Source organism: Bombina bombina, chromosome 7 (genome assembly GCF_027579735.1).
Source record: "Bombina bombina isolate aBomBom1 chromosome 7, aBomBom1.pri, whole genome shotgun sequence".
In the NCBI taxonomy this organism is placed as follows: Eukaryota; Metazoa; Chordata; class Amphibia; order Anura; family Bombinatoridae; genus Bombina; species Bombina bombina.
The window spans coordinates 593,897,928-593,921,582 of NC_069505.1; the positions used below are offsets into that span (position 1 = coordinate 593,897,928).

General features: G+C 41.5%; 1 pseudogene; it reads left to right on the forward strand.

Moving 5' to 3' along the window:
• The first annotated feature begins 20,583 nt into the window (after nucleotides 1-20,583).
• LOC128667167 (E3 ubiquitin/ISG15 ligase TRIM25-like) lies at nucleotides 20,584-22,188 on the forward strand (annotated as a pseudogene).
• Nucleotides 22,189-23,655: the final 1,467 nt, after the last annotated feature.

Below are 23,655 nucleotides of genomic sequence, written 5' to 3' on the forward strand. Positions count from 1 at the left end.
ACACCTTGGTGAATAATGGTGATGAGGAGTGTGAAATAAGATAAATGTGTAAATATGTGTAACAATCAAATGTGATTCCAGAAAAAATGTGATTCCAAAAATATGGTGACAATAAAAATGGTGACAATAAAAATATATTAGGTGAAAGTCAAATAGGATGAAGGTCAAAAAATATCAAATTAAAGTTCAATGTGAAAGTCCAAAAGTTAAATCCTGTTGTTATCCTATTCCCCTTGATGGATATACGTTTCCAGAATTTAATTTTGATTGTAGAGAATATCCCAAAGTGTGTGAGGAAATGTGCCTAGTGATGAACTAGTATACAGGTATGATCCCTCCTAAAAAACAGAAATACAGATAGTGTAGATTGTACAAAATTATATCACAAATAGAATAAGGCTTACCAGTGTCTACGCGTTTCGGCCCGTGTCAGGCCTTTCTCAAGACTGTTTTTTTGAATGTACATGGGTGCCTTATAAAGGGTGCTTGACCCCTAATTGCAATGCTGGTTACTTCCGGTTTCTGTAGTACTTCCGGTTTCGCCGTTTATTTCTTAACTCATAATACAATTAAAATCACTTTTTCTACTTTATGCTTAAAAATGAGTATCATTAGTGCCTTCTAATATATCTAAAAGTATTTAAACTCAGTGTATGACCCTTTTCTTTCATTGCCCCGGGATGTGTCATGACGTCACTTCCGGTTATGGGAAATCTATGTGTAAGGATCAGCGTATTATTTGATTACAATTGTTTGGATTGCTTAGGCTTTTGCTCTAAATAGTTGTTATTGGAGTTTCGAGAGGAATACACATATCATTTAGCCTTGAGTACTCCGATATAGCTTGCTCCAATTGGTCGTGACGTTACATTGATGGGCGCCACTGACTGGGCAGCTGTTAGAGCTTGTGTCTGGCTTTGCTAAAATGATTGGCCCATTTGGAGGTGTTGTCCCTATCTCCCATGTTAATTGGATAAACCCAATGTTTACATTGTGGGAATTGTTTCAACTCGATATATCTCCGCTAAGTAGATATATTAAAGATAAATAAAAGATATGTAAAAAATATGTTAAAAAATAATAAAGGATATGTTAAAAAAGTGGATATGTTAAAAAATATATATAAAGTTAAGGAGGAGAGGGGTGATAGCAAACTTTCACGCTATAAGTGATTGGTGTGGATTGGGATCATGGTTGTACCCGCATTCGAAACCATTTTTTTTTTTTTTGTATTTCGGTTATGTTAGACTTTCCGTCTAACTATCAAAACCCTGTCAGTACGCCTTTTCTAAGAGGTTGTATTTGTATATATGGTATTTGGTCCAGATTGTAGTGTCTGACTTAATAGTGTATTATATCACGAATCTATTTCTAACTTAAACCTCTAGCTATACAGGTAAATCTGTCTGTGTGTATATTGCATGGGTTTAGAAGAACAGATATAGTAGCGATCTGACATTCTAGTTTCGGTCTGAAATTGAGGGGGTTATGACCAAATAATTTATATAATTAATAATATAAGACTTCATATCAGTCTAGTAATGAGAGGGGTCTTACTAATGCTTTCACAGTATGCCCTGGATCTTTATATTAGTTTAACCATCAGGCTGGCTTTATCGGATAAAGGGTCCCATGTTTAACCATCGCTGGCCTTTAGAGAGACCAAGGGTGTCAGAATTTGATAGTGTAAGTATTTACAATAGAGAGTATGAGTCTTTTATTGTCTCTAACACAAAAATCAAGGGGTGTTCTAATTTGACCTGTGGACAAGAACATGTGGTCGGATATTAAATATCCTTAGTATATATCAGACTCAACTTTGAGACAGGGGTCCTATGGAGTGGTGTACATTATACTCTATTTGGAAGGGAATGTGGAGATTCAATATTATACTTAGTCTTAGTATGTTATCTGCTTGTGCTTAGATATATCTAAGTCAAAACAACATATTAGCCTGGGGAACTCTTTTTAGTAGTATATGGAGAATATAATTGGTTTTAGAGAACATAATTATATTTGGAGGATATATTTGGATGAGATAATGCATTGAATATAATAAATAGATAATATCTATAGATAAAAGCCTTGAGTAGTGATGTTAAAATAATTGATAGGATATTGTTTCTTTTCATAAAGTTGCTCGGAGAGGCTCTGATTTTTTCAATATACTTGTAGAGGCCCAAGAGTAAGTTTAGATCTGGACCTTAAAAACCGGAAAAAGTAACTGTCCATTTAGCCTGTATTTTGGCTGTATTATTATTCAAGTCATGTTGAATAAATGAGACAAATCCTCTTTATTGTTCAAACCTTTGGGGAAGAGGCAGTCCAAATTAAAAATCCACCTTGATTCAGCAGATAGCAGCTTTTTTTCATAATTACCGCCCCTCCAGTCTCTTTTAACTTTCTGTATCCCCATGTAGGTAAGATCTTTAATATTTCCTTTGTGTACTGTGGAAAAATGTCTGTACAATGCAGTGTCCATGCTTAATTTTTCTATTAATAACAGATGTTCACGGATCCGATCCCTCAGTGGTCTTGAGGTTTGGCCAATGTATTGTAAATTACATGAACATTGTAATAAATATATGGTCCCTTTGTCCTGACATCTTATGATTTCCTGGATTTTATGAGTTTCTTTCGTATGATGGCAGATGAAATTTGTCGACTTTCTCCCATTTTTACAGGCTTTACAAGATAAGCAAGGAAAGAAGCCAGTGATTTTCTTTCCAAAGACATCTTTAATTTCTGGGTTTCTTTTCTTTTTGATGCTTGGTGCTAGATGGCTTTTCAAGTTTTTTGCTTTCCTGTAGATGAACCGGGGTTTATCTGGAAGCAACTCTCCAATCACATCATCTTCCTTTAACAAGGCCCAGTGTTTCCTAAAGATGTTTTATACTATATTTCTATTGGCGCTGAATCTCGTTATCATTGGAATATCGAGAGTGGTATTTTTCTCTTCCATCTTGGATGTTCTTTTCCTGTATTTTGTGAGTGCTGTCCTTTCTATATTTTCAACTTCTTCTTATAGAATCATGCATCTCTTATTTAGTATAGACGCCTAATTATAGAATCATGCATCTCTTATTTAGTATAGACGCATACTTATAGAATCATGCATCTCTTATTTAGTATAGACGCATACTTATAGAATCATGCATCTCTTATTTAGTATAGACGCATACTTATAGAATCATGCATCTCTTATTTAAAGGATTATTTTTTTTTGCCATAAGCACTTTCCAATTTCCAATATTTAGTTCTTCTAAAAAATATTTAAGGAAACAAATTGTCTCTTTATATGGCAATTAAAAACATGGTGGGGGAGGGGCATATGAAGTGGGAGGAGCAATAGGGTGGAGTAAGGGCAGAGGAGGTAGGTATGTGGAGCAAAGAGTGGGTGTAGACACATACTTATAGAATCATGCATCTCTTATTTAGTATAGACGCCTACTTATAGAATCATGCATCTCTTATTTAGTATAGACGCATTCTTATAGAATCATGCATCTCTTATTTAGTATAGACGCCTACTTATAGAATCATTCATCTCTTATTTAGTATAGACGCCTACTTATAGAATCATGCATCTCTTGTTTAGTATAGACGCCTACTTATAGAATCATGCATCTCTTATTTAGAATAGACGCCTACTTATAGAATCATGCATCTCTTATTTAGTATAGACGCATACTTATAGAATCATGCATCTCTTATTTAGTATAGACGCATACTTATAGAATCATGCATCTCTTATTTAGTATAGACGCATACTTATAGAATCATGCATCTCTTATTTAGTATAGACGCATACTTATAGAACCATGCATCTCTTATTTAGTATAGACGCATACTTATAGAACCATGCATCTCTTATTTAGTATAGACGCATACTTATAGAACCATGCATCTCTTATTTAGTATAGACGCATACTTATAGAATCATGCATCTCTTATTTAGTATAGACGCATACTTATAGAATCATGCATCTCTTATTTAGTATAGACGCATACTTATAGAATCATGCATCTCTTATTTAGTATAGACGCATACTTATAGAATCATGCATCTCTTATTTAGTATAGACGCATACTTATAGAATCATGCATCTCTTATTTAGTATAGACGCATACTTATAGAATCATGCATCTCTTATTTAGTATAGACGCATACTTATAGAATCATGCATCTCTTATTTAGTATAGACGCATACTTATAGAATCATGCATCTCTTATTTAGTATAGACGCATACTTATAGAATCATGCATCTCTTATTTAGTATAGACGCATAGTTATAGAATCATGCATCTCTTATTTAGTATAGACGCATACTTATAGACTCATGCATCTCTTATTTAGTATAGACGCATACTTATAGAATCATGCATCTCTTAATTTGTATAGACGCATACTTATAGAATCATGCATCTCTTATTTAGTATAGACGCCTACTTATAGAATCATGCATCTCTTATTTAGTATAGACGCCTACTTATAGAATCATGCATCTCTTATTTAGTATAGACGCCTACTTATAGAATCATGCATCTCTTATTTAGTATAGACGCCTATTTATAGAATCATGCATCTCTTATTTAGTATAGAAGCCTACTTATAGAATCATGCATCTCTTATTTAGTATAGATGCCTATTTATAGAATCATGCATCTCTTATTTAGTATAGACGCCTACTTATAGAATCATGCATCTCTTATTTAGTATAGACGCCTACTTATAGAATCATGCATCTCTTATTTAGTATAGACGCCTACTTATAGAATCATGCATCTCTTATTTAGTATAGATGCATACTTATAGAATCATGCATCTCTTATTTAGTATAGACGCCTACTTATAGAATCATGCATCTCTTATTTAGTATAGACGCATACTTATAGAACCATGCATCTCTTATTTAGTATAGACGCATACTTATAGAACCATGCATCTCTTATTTAGTATAGACGCATACTTATAGAATCATGCATCTCTTATTTAGTATAGACGCATACTTATAGAATCATGCATCTCTTATTTAGTATAGACGCATACTTATAGAATCATGCATCTCTTATTTAGTATAGACGCATACTTATAGAATCATGCATCTCTTATTTAGTATAGACGCATACTTATAGAATCATGCATCTCTTATTTAGTATAGACGCATACTTATAGAATCATGCATCTCTTATTTAGTATAGACGCATACTTATAGAATCATGCATCTCTTATTTAGTATAGACGCATACTTATAGAATCATGCATCTCTTATTTAGTATAGACGCATACTTATAGAATCATGCATCTCTTATTTAGTATAGACGCATACTTATAGAATCATGCATCTCTTATTTAGTATATACACAAACTTATAGAATCATGCATCTCTTATTTAGTATAGACGCATAGTTATAGAATCATGCATCTCTTATTTAGTATAGACGCATACTTATAGACTCATGCATCTCTTATTTAGTATAGACGCATACTTATAGAATCATGCATCTCTTAATTTGTATAGACGCATACTTATAGAATCATGCATCTCTTATTTAGTATAGACGCCTACTTATAGAATCATGCATCTCTTATTTAGTATAGACGCCTACTTATAGAATCATGCATCTCTTATTTAGTATAGACGCCTACTTATAGAATCATGCATCTCTTATTTAGTATAGACGCCTATTTATAGAATCATGCATCTCTTATTTAGTATAGAAGCCTACTTATAGAATCATGCATCTCTTATTTAGTATAGACGCCTATTTATAGAATCATGCATCTCTTATTTAGTATAGACGCCTACTTATAGAATCATGCATCTCTTATTTAGTATAGACGCCTACTTATAGAATCATGCATCTCTTATTTAGTATAGATGCATACTTATAGAATCATGCATCTCTTATTTAGTATAGACGCCTACTTATAGAATCATGCATCTCTTATTTAGTATAGACACCTACTTATAGAATCATGCATCTCTTATTTAGTATAGACGCATACTTATAGAATCATGCATCTCTTATTTAGTATAGACGCCTACTTATAGAATCATGCATCTCTTATTTAGTATAGACGCATACTTATAGAATCATGCATCTCTTATTTAGTATAGACGCCTACTTATAGAATCATGCATCTCTTATTTAGTATAGACGCCTACTTATAGAATCATGCATCTCTTATTTAGTATAGACGCCTACTTATAGAATCATGCATCTCTTATTTAGTATAGACGCCTACTTATAGAATCATGCATCTCTTATTTAGTATAGACGCATACTTATAGAATCATGCATCTCTTATTTAAAGGATTTTTTTTTTGCCATAAGCACTTTCCAATTTACAATATTTAGTTCTAAAAAATATTTAAGGAAACAAATTGTCTCTTTATATGGCAATTAAAAACTTGGTGGGGGAGGGGCATATGAAGTGGGAGGAGCAATAGGGTGGAGGAAGGGCAGAGGAGGTAGGTATGTGGAGCAAAGAGTGGGTGGGTGGCCCAGTCACACTTTTGCCCGGGGGCCCTGGTTGGTCTCAGTCTGCCCCTGATTGAGGGTATTTTTTGGTATATTATAACACTGGTTATAAAACTTAAGAGTGGTTGACTGCTCTGATTATATAACAACCATTATAGGGACATTATAGTCCCATGCATATATAGATTCAGGTAGTCATAACTATTATTTACCATATGGGAATATCTAACTATTTTAGCTCATCCTATATACTGCTCAATAGAATGATTCATGATAAATGATATTTTCTCTTTGGTCTTTACAAGGGTTAATATTAGAAGTGCCTGTTAGAGTTGACCACTGTTTAGATTGGGGATTTAGGACCTTACTACTTACAAACCAAGGGCTATATAAGTGGTAATTGTGTTATCCTAATGCATGAGAGAGGTTTTATGTTTTTCCCATTTGTAATTAAGTACTAATAAAGTTGCACCAAACACTTCACATTGAAGATGAACACATGTATATTTGTTGATATTGCAGAATCCAGAGTGCTGTATATAAGTATTCTCTGTACAGGGCCTGCCCTAGCCATTGCGGGGCCCAAGGCAGGATGACAAAGCGGGGCCCCCTTTTACCCCGCCCCCAAACCCACCCAATCTCTGACCCAACTCCGCCCCACAGCTTTTAAAATGAAAAAAAAAATCATTTAAGGTAATGCACAACATTATATATATATATATATATATAAACATAAATCCACTAATGTGGATCACTATAACATTATATATATTGCAATATACCATTTGTACTATTGGAACAACTGTTAATTTATATAATGAAGAATTATGCTGACAATTAGGAACAGTTGAGTTGAACTGGGCCTTATTTTTATGTGTTTTTCTTATGATAACAAGAACATTACACAGACGCCAGGGCCGGCTCTAGCAAGTGCAGATCCCTAGGCAGATTGACAGCCCGGGCCTCTACCCAGAACAAAAAATACTTAAAAGAAATGGGGCAATGCACTGTACCAAACAAACACACAGATATAATACACACAGAGATACTTATATACACACATACATCTATCTATACTTATATACATACATACATGACACTGTGTGTCAGACACATACACAGGTGTACACACAACACCCACACAGCCCACACACACACAGCCCCCCCCACACACACACAGCCCCCCACACACAGCCCCCCCACACAGCCCACACACACACAGCACACACATATAGCCCACACACACACAATAAATAAAATAAATGGTGCCCACAGCAATAAAATGATGCCCCATCTCCCCTGCTATAAAATGATGCCCCCAACAAAAATATGATGTCCTCAGCCCCCATCAATAAAATGAATCCCCCCTGCAATAAAATGATGCCCCAGCCCCATGCAATAAAATTAAGCCCCCCTGCAATAAAACGAAGCACAGTCCCCCTGCAATAAAATTATGCCCCAGCCCCCTGCACAAAAATTATGCCCCTGCAATAAAATGATGCCCTCAGCAAAAATAATGATGCCCCAGCAATAAAATGATGCCCCAGCTCCCCTGAAATAAATTGATGCCCACAACACAAATATGATGCCCCCAGCAATAAAATGAAGCCCCCAGCCCCACTGCAATAAAATGATGCCCCAGCCCCACTGCAATAAAATGATGCCCCCAATCCCCCTGCACTAAAATGATGCCCCCAGTCCCCCTGCAATAAAATGATGTCCCATCCCCACTGCAATAAAATGATGCCCCATCCCCACTGCAATAAGATGATGCCCCCAGCCCTGCCCCCTGCAATAAAATTATGCCCCCAACAAAAATATGATGCCCCCAGCACCCCTGCAACAAATGATGCACCCAGCAATAAAATTGAGCCCCCTGCAATAAAATGATGCCCCCAGCCCCACTGCAATAAAATGATGCTACCAGCAATAAGATGATGCCCAGCCCCCCTGCAATAAGATGATGCCCCTGTAAAAAAATTATACCCTAACAAAAGTATGATGTCCCCGATAGGCGAACGTACTGAGAAGATTGCTCTTGTTGCGGACGACCTAACCATTCTTTTAACTAATCCAAGCTCCTCAGTAGCAGAAGTTTTTAAGACCCTGTAATTTTTTGGCATCCTAAGTCTCTATAAAGTAAATATATTCAAAACTGAAGCCCTAGCTATTAATATTGACCCTGAGATCCTTACCAATCTCAAGACCCGTTTCTCCTTTACCTGGCATACGGATCTTATAAAACACCTAGGTGTACTACTTGGTCCTGACTTAAATAAGGTCATTAAACATAACTTTGAGCCACTGATTGTTGAAATCAAAAAACTTCTGCAGAGGTGGGATTACAGGGAAATCTCCTGGATGGGATGTATCTCCACCCTGAAAATGGCTATTTTGCCCAAAATGTTGTACCTATTTAGGTAAATACCCTTCACGATACCGAAAACTTACCTCTCTCAGATTCATTCCTTATTTATCAACTATGTGTGTGTGTGGGGGGGGGGGGGGAGTTGCCTAGAGTGGCAAACCGTATCCTCCAGTTACGAATAAGCAAAGGTGGCATAGCTTTTCCCAATATACATTTATACCATGATGCTACCCGGTTGACTCATATTGCTGGATGGAGTAATGAGGAGGAGAAACTAGCGTGGTTTCTGCTTGAGGCAGCTATTATTCCTAAGAACCTCCACTTAAAAGACCTGATATGGATCCCCAAACATAGGCTCCCAGATTTGCTGCTGACGAATAATATAATCCTTGACAATTGTCAGGCCTGGCATAGACTTAGACATCACAAGGGAATAGCTCCACACCCCTCACCTATTCATAGTCTTCAGGGATTGCTGACGGGCCTTCCAGATATTCATAAGCATGAGTGGTCTTCGTTGAACATCACCTGTATAGGGGACCTTTATAAACAAAAGAGGTTACTAACATCTAAGCAAATAGTGGAGCAAATGGATGAGGCTCCTAGGTGGCTAATGTTCGAAAGTTATAGAATACTGGGATATTGTCAGGCTTGGGGATTTCCCAAAACAAATTTGAGAGAATGTACTATTTGGGAAAAAAGATGGAAGTCAGGGAACAAACTCATATAACCACTTACAAATCATCATCTACTTCTCCTCAGTGATTATAGTGAGGTTATGCCATGGCAGATAAAGGCTTGGGGTTGTGAAATGAATGTTCAGATCACACCTACTGAAGTAGAACATGCAACAACAATTACTAAATCAGCCATACACTGCATATCACATTTGGAGACATATTTTAAGGTTCTCTTAAAATGGTACTTAACTCCCCTTAAGCTGACCAAGATATATCCCGCAGCCTCTCCGCAGTGCTGGAGGGATTGTGGCCAACAGGGCACTGATATACACATATGGTGGTCTTGTGCAAAAATTGCTTCTTTTTTTTTGGAGTGAGACATTCTCCCTGCTCTCAAATTTAGGTATGATACTTCCTATGTCCCCGGTTCTGGCCCTTCTACATATAGGTTTCCAGGACTTACAGAAATCTCAACAACTACTAGGAGCCACAATCCTAATTGCTGCTAAGGTCTGCATTGCTAGGGAATGGAAAAATTTAGAGGCTCCAACCCTAGCCCAGATCACCCAACTCATAGACTACCTAGCTTCTATGGAAAGGGGCTTTTACAATGTTACTGAACGCATGGACAAGTATTGGACGATCTGGAGTAAGTGGTTTCTCAAACCTCCTTAGACGTCCAACTAACTGCCATTTAGATCTATCTGCCGGTTTCTTTCTCATCTCCCCGAGGTACCTCTCCCACCCCCCACCCTCCCCCCTTTTTTCCCCTTACCTTTGCCTTATTCTTCTTTTTTCAAATTCTGCTTCGATTCTCTGTGATGTTTCTTATGTATTAAACCTGCTAGGGGTTACTTGTCTTTAAATTATGGCATGTCTGTTGATTGTAACGCAGGAAATATCTACTAACGAGGATTTGTGTGACACTCCTCACCTAAAATAATGATATTGTATTCCCCTAACAGTGAACACGCATGTGAAGCTACTCTAACCTTCCAGGTTTCTCCCCTCATAGATGTAGGCATGTGAATAAGCCTACAAGCTGGAACTTGATCCCCTGTAAAAAAACCACATGCTAGACATGTATAAAGAATGTTCTGCAATAAATGATGCACCCAGAAATAAAATGATGCCCCATCCCCACTGCAATAAATGATGCCCCTAGCAATAAAATGATGCCCCCAGCCCCCCTGCAAAAAAATGATGCCCCAGCAATAAAATTATGCCCCAGCTCCCCTGCAATAAAATGATGCCCCCAACAAAAATATGATTCCCCCACCACCCCTGCAATAAATGAGGCACCAAGCAATAAAATGAAGCCCCCCAGACCAAGACTTCCGGTGGGCGGGCTGAGAGACGGCAGCAAGAGCTGGGAGCTCCGCATAGAAAGTGCCTTAAAAGCTAAAAAAGTGCCTTAAAAGTTAAAAAATATATGAGTTTTTCCCAGACTTGTGACCCTTCTCACGCCTAATACCCCTTCCTAGGCAGATCAAGCTGTCCGGAGCTGAGAGGACCTTTCTAGCTACAGGTGCCTCTCTGGGTATCACGGAGCAGATCATCTCTCCGCCACCGCAGTCCCGCTGATTACTCTAGACACTACAGTCTATCTGGAGGAAGCATCGAGCCGTCGGAGGATAACGGCCTTCCCGTACAAAGAACCGGAGCACGGAGGCGATAGTCGCATAAGAGAGGTGATACGGAGCCGTCCTTGGAAATAGCGAGCCATCACTCCTGTCGCAGTTACTGCAGCTGGTCAGGATCGCATAGTGACCGACCGCTTCGGCTGTCCCCCTGCATATCATCTTACCGGCACAACGCCCTTCTTCACTGGGCCTGATTTGGAGGATCCTCGGTCCTGGTCTGGTACGGCCCGACCTAGTGGTGCTGGGAGAGACTCTTGGCGCGAAAACTCCGGTCGCCATCTTGGTATGCTGCACATCTGAGGAGTCATCTGATCCGAGATCTCTAGCCCTGATACCGTGGTAAGGTATAGCAGACACTACTACACAAGTGACCTGTACACCCGGCTCTTTTACACCCCTGGCGGCTGGGCCACACCTGGACTGACATATATTGTTTTATGCTATATGGGCCTCAGGTACTTTTATACATTTTGGGACAGTTTGACACCATATATTAATGACTCCCATATAAATCTCTGCACCCGCTTGGAGCTACACCCTGGGGGCCTGAGCCCTTCATGTGTTACTAGCTAAATTAAGACGGCCAGAGGAGAAGTGTTGAGGACTCTCTGCTACCCCTTACACCTGTCAAGATTTGTCACAGAGGCCTATATTATAGATACCCTGGGCCTAGCAGTCCCCGTCCAACTTCTATATATATTGCGCTCTGGTTCCTCACTGACCTGCCTCTATAACCTACTCAGAGACAGAGGGGTGCTAACCCATCATCTGTGGAAGTATAGTGCTATTGCAGCAGCATTTTGAATCCCTGGCACAGAAGAACCTGCAGAACATTGCTGCGCATTGGAGCACTGTTGTACCCAAGTCATATAATAACTGTGAACACTGCCCTTTTGGGTCTTTCTCAGATCATAATGCACAGTGGCTAATTACTGATTCATTGTTCTCTGAGATTTATATTTTGGGCTGCTTAAATGATTCATATGTGAACAGTGTGTATATGTATCTGTACTCCTAACATTTTACACTTTTTACAGGAACTACTGAGGTGGCTTCATTGCTCAACTTGAAGGGGAGGAGGGCTCTGTGATTCTGCCTCTTATCTGTTACAAAGGTTTATATGTCTTTTTTAATTAACAACACATTACTACAGATAGTGGATGCACTACACAGGCTAGAAGTTAGACTTTACGTGTATGGAGAAATACCTTATTCAGGACCCAATGGCGAATCGCAACAAAAACTCAGAGCGCAGGGCTAAACAGGGACTAGACAGTGCAAGCCAGGGACCCTTCTTTGAAACTCAGCATGAAGCCTCTATGCTGGACCCTCATCCCATTGTTAAACAAATTTCCACACTATTCTTACCAAAGATAGAAAACCTACAAAAGGGGGTAGACACTTTAGCTGAAGAAATGAAACAGTTCTCCACGAGAGTAACTGAAGTGGAATCAAGGATCTCTGACCTTGAAGACACGCAGGTTGTTTCTACAAACAAATTGGAGGCTCTGGAAAAACATTCTATGATCCTTCAGCAAAAGATTGATGACTTAGAGAATCGCTCACGGCGCAACAATGTCCGCCTGTTGGGGCTCCCAGAGTCAATAAAGCCAGCAGATATCTTAAAATTTGCAGAGACTACCCTGCCATCATTGCTAGATATTCCAACTGATAAAATGATAGGTAGTGTTGAGAGAGCCCACAGAGTGGGCCCAGAGAAGCCCGCAATAGACCGCAATGCCCCACCCCGCCCCGTTATGATTAGGTTCCTGCACTTCCAGACCAAACTTAATGTCCTGAGGGCGTACAGGAGAGTGGATGACCTGACTTACGAGGACTCCAGGCTCCTGTTGTTTCAAGATTACTCAGTAGATTTAATGAAAAGACGCAGGGAATTTTCCTCCATATGCTCCAAACTCCATAGAGAGGGCAAACAAGCTTATCTACTATACCCTGCCAAGCTTAAGATTCTCACCCCTAGGGGCCCTAAATTCTTCGACTCCCCTCAGGCAGTTCAGGAGTACCTAGATGCAGAAAACGGCTCCAGGAGCCCTGGTAGAGCTAGAAGAGACGAGGGATGAGGAGGCTTACCTTGCTTGTAATTCATACAGGTTTCTTACCTTAGGGATTTAAATGGCTATACCAGCCAATACCTTGGAGACGTCACTCGCAAAGAGGACGACTCCTCAAAGTTTTGACTCCCTTACCTCATATTTATGTTTACTGTTTAAGTTGGGATTTGTTCTTTATCAAGATTATGCTTATCCTTTTTGTGTGTTCTTTTTGTACCCTGAACTCACTAGTAAATGTGAACTAGCCTTAGGGAGCCTTGTCATAAATACTCAGGGAATACGATTTTCTCAGGTTAAAAGAATGTTAACAAGTTTATTGTTTGTTTTATATTACCTCTGGTCCCTTATATCTTCCACTTACCTTTTTTCTGGGTTCATGGTTCATAACACCTTCTCTAGTGGTATATGGCACCTTGATATTACTGAGCTAATATTTTGCTTTATGATGATGACTCTTCTGTTTCTCTTTAACAGTCTGGAAGAGCTTGAGGAAGTCAGGCAGCAGAGAGTCTACTGGGAGGTATGTGACAGTGTGAAGAATTTTTCTTTTTTTTTTTTTTTTTTTTTTTCTTTTTTTTTTCTCTTCCTTGAAAGGTGCCCTATTTGACGCTATAATTTAATATATACACTTGGAATGTGGGGGGTGTCCACTCACCCATTAAAAGAAAAACAATACTCTCCCTATTGAAAAAAAAGAGGGCTGACATTGCATTCCTACAGGAGACGCACCTCTCTGATATTGAACATGCTAAGTTAGAAAGGGACTGGGTGGGGAGAGTGGAATATGTCTCGTACAAGAGTGCCAGCAGAGGTGTGGCAATCCTTTTTGGGAAGAAATTAGAGCTCACAGATACAATAGTGACTAAAGATACAGACGGACGATACATTATTGTACAAACCACGATAGCCAACAAAAAGTACGTTCTGTGTAACATATATGCCCCGAACCAAAGGGACAGGACTTTCTTGGAAACCTTGACTTCAGTTCTGACGCCCCTTCTGGGCTCTGCTCTCATTATTGGAGGGGACTTTAACCTAGCTCCGGATCCAAAGTGTGACAGACTTAGACAGGCCTCAGGGGTCAATCCTAGACCGCAGGTTAAGTCTGAGGGTAATTTCGAGTCTGAAGTGTTTCATACCTTGTCCTCCTCACTTGATGTGGTGGATATATGGCGCAAACTAAATCCAAATGGCAGGGACTATACCTGTGTTTCCCGGGCCTTACCCACAATGTCTCGCATCGACTTGTTTCTTACCTCCAATTCCCTGATTCCACGGATCATTGACACCAAGATAGGAGAGGTGGCGGTGTCTGACCACGCACCGGTGGGGCTTTTTCTTGATGCCCTCGACCCACCTGGCAACAGGCGGACCCTCAGATTCCCTCAATACCTAATCACATCCCAGGAATTCCAACAATATATGGCCACTAGCTGGGAGGACTTTCGTTCTACCAACGTGCAACACCTCGCAACGCCAGAACTCTTCTGGCAAACTACAAAGGTGGTACTTGCGGGGAACATCCTAGCTTTCCTCTCCCGGAAAAAAAAATGCATGCAGAAACACTAGAAAAGCTTAGGAGAGAGCTCAACAACTCTTATTTAAATTATTGTAATGAGCCCACAAGATTGCACCATCAAACATACATATCTGTTAAAAAAGAATACGATTCGTTACTGGCTTACCAAGCGTCCCAGACCCTCTTAAGGAATAGAGGCAAATACTACAGGTACGGGGATAAGTCGGGGAGGTTGTTGGCCTCCCTGGTGAATCTCAAGACCTCGAAGAGGGATGGCGAGAGGGTAGTCAAAGACCCTAAGGGAATAGCAGAGGCATTTGCCTCATACTACTCTAGTCTCTACACCAGTAGTCAGACGGGTTCTGAAGAGACCCAGAAAGACTTTTGGGACTCTATTAATTTACTGCAGATCTCGGAAGCACAATTGAATAAACTGAATGCTCCTATTTCCAGGGAGGAAGTGGAAAGGACGATTTCGTCCCTTGCTCTGGGTAAAGCAGCAGGCCCGGACGGGCTACCCATTGAATTTTATAGAATACTAAAACCCCAAGTGTCCCCAGTGTTGACTGAGCTGTTCACAAAATACTTCTCTTCAGCAGACAGGCCATCCACCTCGTTCTCCACGGCATACATCACCCTTATTCCCAAAGCGGGTAAGGATACTCTTTTCCCTGAATCTTACAGGCCAATATCGCTGCTTAACGCAGACTATAAGATTCTAACGAAACTCCTGGCAGAACGTCTTAAATTTATCTTACCGGAGCTAATTCATGAAGACCAGACCGGCTTCATGTTTGCGAGGTCGTCAGTGGTTAATATCCGTAGAGTACTGCATGTGATCCAGTGCTTCTGGCGGGGAACCGCAAATGACTCGAAGAAACCACTCCCGGAGGCCTTCCTGTTGTCTCTGGACGCAGAGAAGGCCTTCGATAGAGTGGAATGGAGCCACCTGTTCCACACTATGGCAAGGTTCAACATCTCAGGCCCGTTTGTGTCTTTTCTTACAAACCTATATGGCTCCCCCACCGCCAATATCTGTGTAAACAACATGTTTTCTAGTACTGTGAACCTCGGACGAGGCACCAGGCAGGGATGCCCTTTATCCCCACTACTTTTTAACATGGCACTAGAACCTCTGACAATTAAATTACGTCAGATCTTCCCTGGTATAGATGTCGCAGGAGACCCCCAACATTTGGCGCTCTACGCAGACGATATGCTGCTATTTGTGCAAGACCCGAACTTACACATCCCAACCATCTTGCGAACACTGCACACCTTTGGCTCCTTTTCGGGGTATAGGGTTAATATGCAGAAATCGGAGATCTTATGGTTGAATAAGAAAAAAGGAGTTGTGCATGATTATCCGTTTGCGATAGCCTCCCAGAGTTTGACTTACCTGGGAATTTGCATCCCGGTCAACCCCAACAAAATATACTCTATGAACCTAACCCCCCTGTGTGTCAAGCTTTGCAGCCTGATGAATAGCTGGAGATCCCTCCCTGTATCACTGTCGGGTAGAATCAGCTTGGTGAAAATGGTCATTCTCCCGCGCCTCTTATACCCATTACTCATGCTACCCTTGCTACTGACCAAGGCGGATGTAAAAATGTTAAATGCGGCAACTAGACGTTTTGTCTGGAAAGGGGGTAAACCCTGTATATCTGCAGACAAGCTATCCATGCCTTACCTCAAGGGGGGTCTCTCTCTCCCTGACTTTAAGCTCTATAACTGGGCGGCACTGATCCGGCTGGTGGTAGACTGGCAGGTTGGTACTCAACATTTTTATAAACCCAGTCTGGAGAATGCGACCTTGGAGAAAGTCTCCTTGGCGTATTTGCCTCATATGACCAAGACTGGAGCGGCCAAATTGGTAGGTTTGAACCTCCTGTATCGAGACCCCCTAAGAGCCTGGCAGCAGGCTCACAAGTTCCTGAAGAAGAGCTGTCATGGCTCTGTCTTCCTCCCATTGCATAACAACCCAGAGTTCCCAGCTGGGATTGATCTGAAACCCTTTGACCTCTGGGATAAGTTGGGCCTCCGCTCTGTAGGGGCTTTACTGGAACCCCTGACACGATCTATCAAATCCTTCCCTGCACTACGAAGGGAGTTTAAACTTCCGAAAGCCCACTTTTACGCCTATCTCCAGGCACGTCACTATGTAAACACCCTGCTTAAAAATAACCCAAATTTTTGGGATGGCTCGCCCTTTCGATTAACACAGTCGCTCTTTAAGATGGGTAATTTCTCCCTCTCGGGAATCTATCAAGTCTTCTTACAGGACAGAATGCTAAAGGTGCAATCCCTGGCTATTGACGGATGGGAAAGAGAGGGAATTGGTGGGATCACGGTGGAGGGAGCTCGGGGAGCACTGGAAAAAGTCAGAAAGGCTACTCTTTCCGCAGCCCTTAGAGAAACTCAGATAAAATTCCTGCACAGAGCCTACTTGACCCCTGACAGACTGGCTAAATGGGTACCGGATCACCCTAATAAATGCTCTAAATGTTCAGCTGGAGCCCCTGGCCTGATACATTGTATATGGGAATGCACGGTGATAAGACAATTTTGGCACCAAATACAATATTGGATCAACAGAAAACTGAAAGTTTCAATTTCTCTGGAACCCACTAATGTCCTGTTCCTTACCTGGGACACCCAACATAGACAGTGTGACTCAGAGCTGACAATGACTGTTTTACTTGCACGAAAATGCATTCTTCAACATTGGACTAAGAGGACAAAACCGACTATAGCACACTTTCGTAATCTTCTTCAAACGCAACTATTTATAGAACAAATAGACACGAGAGTGGACGTAGGCAACAGACTTAACCTGTTCCTAAAGAAATGGCGCAGATTAATACTAACCTTCGAATTGCAAATTCAGAGGCAGATATTGTTGCCTTTTCGCCACACTGAAATATTCCTAGAAAGCTCCCTGAGGGGGGAGTGGACACATATATTCCCCGTAACGGACTCATAAAGGAGAGAGAAAGACTGAGAAAGACGAAATCTTTGCTCCAAAGGGAGCCCCTGATAGAGAGAGAGGAGGGACTTTTTTTTTTTTTTTTTTCTTCACACTGAGCACTAACCAGAGGCGCAACAGACTATTGTGACGAATTTAAGTTCTAGATTGAGAGGAGTGGGAGGGTGTGGGATTGGGTTAGTTCTAGTTGGGAAGGTTGGGAGGGAGGTTCGGGATGGGTTTATCAAATTCAAAAACTAGAGTTATCTATTGGTGACCACTGTTGAAATTTCATGTGTGTTACAAACATCTAAATTGCTGTTTTGATGAGAAATGCTTAATGACTTTGTGCCCAACTGCGATTGGGCTTGACTTGTATTTAATAGATGTGAATTTTGTTCTTCACCTATGTTGCTCTTAATAAAAAGAATTAAAAAAAAAAATGAAGCCCCCAGCCCCCCTGCAATAAAATGATGCCCCCGTCCCATTGCAATAAAATAGTGCCCCCAGCCCCTGCAATAAAATGATGCCCCCAACAAAAATATGATGCCCCCAGCATCCCTGCAATAAATGATACACCAAACAATAAAATAAATCCCCCAGCCCCCCTGCAATAAAATGATGCCCCAGCCCCATTGCAATAAAATAGTGCCCCCAGCCCCACTGCAATAAAAATATGCCCCCAGGCCCCCCTGTAAAAAAATGATGCCCCCAGCACAATGATGCCACAGCAATAAAATTATGTCTCATCTCCCCTGCAATAAAATTATGCCCCCAACAAAAATATGATGCCCCCAGCAATAAAATTATTTCCCTCCCCAGCCCCCCAACAATAAAATGAATCCCCCCTGCAACAAAATTATGCCCCAGCCCCCGCCCCCCCTTAAATTGCCCCCAGGAATAAAATAAAGCCCCCTGCAATAAAATGAAGCCCACCCCCCTGCAATATAATTATACCCCAGCCCCATGCAATAAAATTATTCCCAGGGCCCAGGCCACCTGCCAGAGTATAATTAAAATGTGGCACTAGTCACACACTCACTGTGTCTGACTGACAGTCTGGGGGCCTGGGCCAAAGCAGGGCTCCTACCTGGCTACGAGCAGTCTACGACTCGGACTGCTGCTCAGTCTGCTGCCTGCTGCTCACTGAAGTCCCTTATGAGCGTGACAAGCAGCAGGCAGCTATGCTCCGCCTCCACCCTCCGGTGCCAAATTAAAAAATTATTGCGCCAAAAAAGGCGCTAAAAAAATACATTTAAAAAAAAAAAAACAATAAAAAATTTTTTTTTTTATTAAATTTGCGGGGCCCCCCTGACCACGGGGACCAAGGCGGTCGCCTGTACCACCTTGCCCAAAGGCCAGCGCTGTGTATTAGGCTTTACCTAATAACTTAGCTATAATGTTTTGTTTTGATACATAGCACTTTAGATCCATAATAGGCATAGAATAAATTAGTTTGTCTTATAGAAGATATTGTAGGTTCTGAAAATAATTTACGTAGTGTCATTGGTTTTTTTCTTTAGAAATAAACTTTACTTGGGGTCTCTAGACATAAGATATTTTTGTGAGCACATAAAGACACATTCCTTAACAAAACTACATGTGTTGTGCTTTTTACTTTTTTAAAAAAAAATATTTGGGGTCTTGTGAAAGGTGATTCTCTTCCAAATGAGGGACCTTTGTGATATTTGGCTAGTAAAGGAGCTGAGACCACCCTCCCCCCATCCAGCTCAATTTACTACTAGCCACTTCCTGGTTCCGCCCCTACTGTGATGTCACCATGCAAATATATGTAATGTCACTGACACTACCGTGTAGCCTTGTAGCAGTGCCCCCTATACCAGCACCGATCAGTCAGTAGTGTGCGGGATCACAGACAACTGCCTCATATTAATGATCCCTCTTAATGACAACAACATGACACCATATGCACACAGGTAGTACACATAATGATATGTTGTCGTCCTGCACATTGAAGAGGTTAATCTATTAAATTTGATCAATTAATAATATATTAATCAGAAAATTCATTTATCTTTGTAATTACGTGTTTGTACCTTTAAGAAATATTAATATAACAATCAGTTAATTGCACAAGTCATGAAATTATTAGTGATGTGAAAACAATTTGCATTAAATCACATTAAGGCCTCTATTTATCAAAGTCTGGCAGACCTGATCCAACAGTGCAGATCAGGTCCGCCAGACCTCGCTGAATGCGGAGAGCAATACGCTCTCCGTATTCAGCATTGCACCAGCAGCTCACAAGAGCTGCTGGTGCAACGCCGCCCCCTGCAGACTCGCGGCCAATCAGCCGCCAGCAGGGGGGTGTCAATAAACCCGATCATACTCGATCGGGTTGATTTCCGGCGATATCTGTCCGCCTGCTCAGAGCAGGCGGACAGCGTTATGGAGCAGCGGTCTTTGTGACCGCTGCTTCATAACTGCTGTTTCTGGCGAGTCTGAAGACTCGCCAGAAACACGGGGCATCAAGCTCCATACGGAGCTTGTTAAATAGAGCCCTTTGTGTCATCAGAATTGAAAGAACATTCTAGTATAAAAATAATTATGTTTTAGCATCTTATTGTGAAACAAATTCATTTCTTTTAAATTGCATTTAACCCTTACTAATTGGTAAAATACATAAACAAAGTTGTACTCCTAATATTTCATGTGATGTCATCAGATACACAAATTACTGAGCACTACAGAACATTTATCACAGTTTACAAACCTGCCCTGGTCACTACAGTCTGGGACATAAAGAGTTAACAGGCAGAGCACATACAGTTACGTAACTGCCACACCCTTGTGCTGAATAGGAAGATAATGTAAGTTTCGTTTCCTGCTGCTGAATTCAAGAATGGCGACTGCTGATCTGAGAGAGGAGCTAACCTGCCCCATCTGCCTGAGCATTTATACAGATCCTGTAACTCTCAGCTGTGGCCATAACTTCTGCCTGGGCTGTATTGAGAGTGTGCTGGGTACTCAGGAGGGGTCTGGGGTTTATTCCTGTCCTGAGTGCAGAGAAACTTTTACTAAGAAACCTAAACGGCAGAGGAACATAGCGCTGTGTAATGTAGTGAAGCATTTACAGATTACTCAGCCAGAGCAAATAGACACTAGGGTCTTCTGCACTTACTGTGTTCACTCTCCTGTACCTGCTACTAAATCATGTCTGCTGTGTGAGGCTTCTCTGTGTGATACCCACCTGAGGGTACACAGCAAGTCTGAGGAACACGTCTTAACTGAACCCACCACTTCCTGGGGTAACAGAAAATGCTCCAAACACAAGAAGCTCCTGGAATATTACTGCACTAAGGATGCTGCCTGCATCTGTGTGTCCTGCTCCCTGGCCGGAGAGCACAGGGGACACCAGGTGGAGCTGCTGAATGAGGCTTCTGAGAAGAAGAAAAAGAAACTGATAAATGTTCTGCAGAAACTGACTACAAAGAGAGAGAAGACTGAGAAAAGAGTCCAGAGTCTGCAGAAGCACAGGAGAGGGGTGCAAGAGAAAGCAGCTGGTGTAACAGAGCGACTCATTGCCCTGATTAGGGACATCAGGAATCAACTGGAAGACCTAGAGAAGCGAGTCCTGAGTGACATCACCCGGCAGCAGGAGCAGGTTTTACTCCCAATCTCTGATCTGATCCAGCAGCTGGAAAATGAGAAGGACGAACTGACCAGGAAGATGTGTCACATTGAGGAGCTGTGCAACATGACTGACCCATTAACTGTCCTACAAGACCTGGAATCACACAGAGATGACGTTTGTGGTGCTGAGAAGGGAGGTAATGAGGTCACACAGAGAGGTGATAAACAGGTCCCTGCTGGGGGGGATTTAGATGAGGATCTGATCTCAGTGACCTTATACAGAGGTTTAGCTGATATTGTGACTGATATAAAGAGAGAGCTCTATATGCAGGTGACATCAGACCTATAACTGGATATAAACACAGCTCATAATAAAGTTATTTTATCAGGTGACCTGAAAACTGTATCCTGTTCAGGTATAAACCAGCAGCGACCAGTAACACCAGAGAGATTTACATATGCTTATCAGGTATTAAGCACCAGGAGCTTTTCCTTAGGACAACATTACTGGGAAGTGCAGATCAGTAAATCAGGGTACTGGCGTGTAGGGGTTTGTTATACCAGTGTAGAGAGGAGAGGATGTCAGTCTTGGATAGGAAATAATAACAAGTCCTGGTGCTTGCGGGGTTATAATAAAGATCTTTCAGTGATACATAACATAATAGACACCTCATTACGCCCCCCCTCTATCATGTGACACAGTAGGAATACTGCTGGATAATGAGGCTGGGCGTCTGACCTTTTATGAGCTGTGTGACCCAATCAGACACTTACACACCTTCACTGTAACCTTCACTGAGCCTCTTCATGCTGCATTCGGTGTATTGTGTGATGGTACCTGGGTGAGAATCCTGCGCTAGATACACTGATAATAATAATAATGCTGCATTCTGTGTATATAAAGATGGTGCCTGTGTGAGAATCCTGTGTGTTACGGTACCAACAGTGTACCAAGGGTTAACACCAGATGAACAATGTCCTGCATAGGGAATCAGCAATTCACAACCCCAATCAGTTTCCCCCTCAACATGAGACCAGGCTCCACATTTCAGGTTTAAAACAGAATGTCATTTATTAAAGGCTAGATGCCTAGTATTTATACAGGTTTGACCCCAGATGGGGGGTTGAAAGACTGTTGTACATTAGATAAAAGGGGAAGACGCCCTTTGACATGATACAATAGAATTACATTACTTAACACTTTAAACACAAGACACTCTTGGCTTTCCTTATCACTTAGGCGTCTGCTCTCTGAGAGTGATTAAACAATGGAATGCTTATCACTAACTTAATTATAGCTGATGCCAGCAAACTTGTATTTAGAAAATAAAGTTAACGCTTTCAGTCCTGACCGAAGGGTCTGTCACATAGCTCCCCCCTTGTGGAACACTCCGGCAGACCCGGCTTGACCCTTTGGCGGGTCAACTTGGGGATGACCGGACTAGGAGGTGGTAGGCATTTCAGTTTGCCAGGACAATCCATCTGTATTCCCGTTATGAGAGAGAATTCCTGTCCATACAAACAAGGGTTCAACTTCTTTAGTGCCCAGACTAGGGCTAAACAGTCCTTCAAAATCCCATCAGCTTCTTTACGAGTTTTCAGCACCTGCTCTTTATAGGTGTCCACAATCCCTTCATACTGCTGCACCTCACTATGAGCCAGCGTCAGCTTCTCTTCAAGTGTCGCTAAGTTTGTCTTTAATGTTTCATGTCCCACTCTCAAGCTGGTGTTTTCTGCAGTCTGTCGGTGCAGCTTGTCTAGCAGAGATTCACGTTCTAAACGCGCTTTTTCCTCTGCGCTCCTCTTCTCTCCCGCTAGCACTGTTACGTGATTGTTTAACGTGACCATTTCATCCTCTACTTGACTCTTCTCCTTCATCAGCGCATTGTAACGGGACTTCCATGTATCAATAGCGGATAGAGATTTACTGAGCTCAGAGTCCTGGGGCTTAGCAGCAGGTTGGTCAGTCTCTGCTGTACGGATCTGGGCACGGGTAGTCACAGGGTTAACATCAGTGGGACCCATGGGAGCATAGGCAGAAACAAGGGGGGCCAAGTTATTTCCAAGGAGAACATCAGCTGGTAAATCCTTCATGACACCCACATTCACAGGTCTAGCGCCCACTCCCCAATCCAAATGTACCCTGGCAACAGGTAGGCGGAACACAGCGCCCCCTGCTACCCTCACAGTCACAGTGTCTCCAGTGTGCTGTTTCTCAGACACCAAGTTCTTTTGAAGCAAGGTTGTGGTAGCACCAGTATCCCGTAGACCACTGACCTCCTTCCCATTCACTTTAACCAGTTGCCGGTTATTCCGGCGGGCAGCTT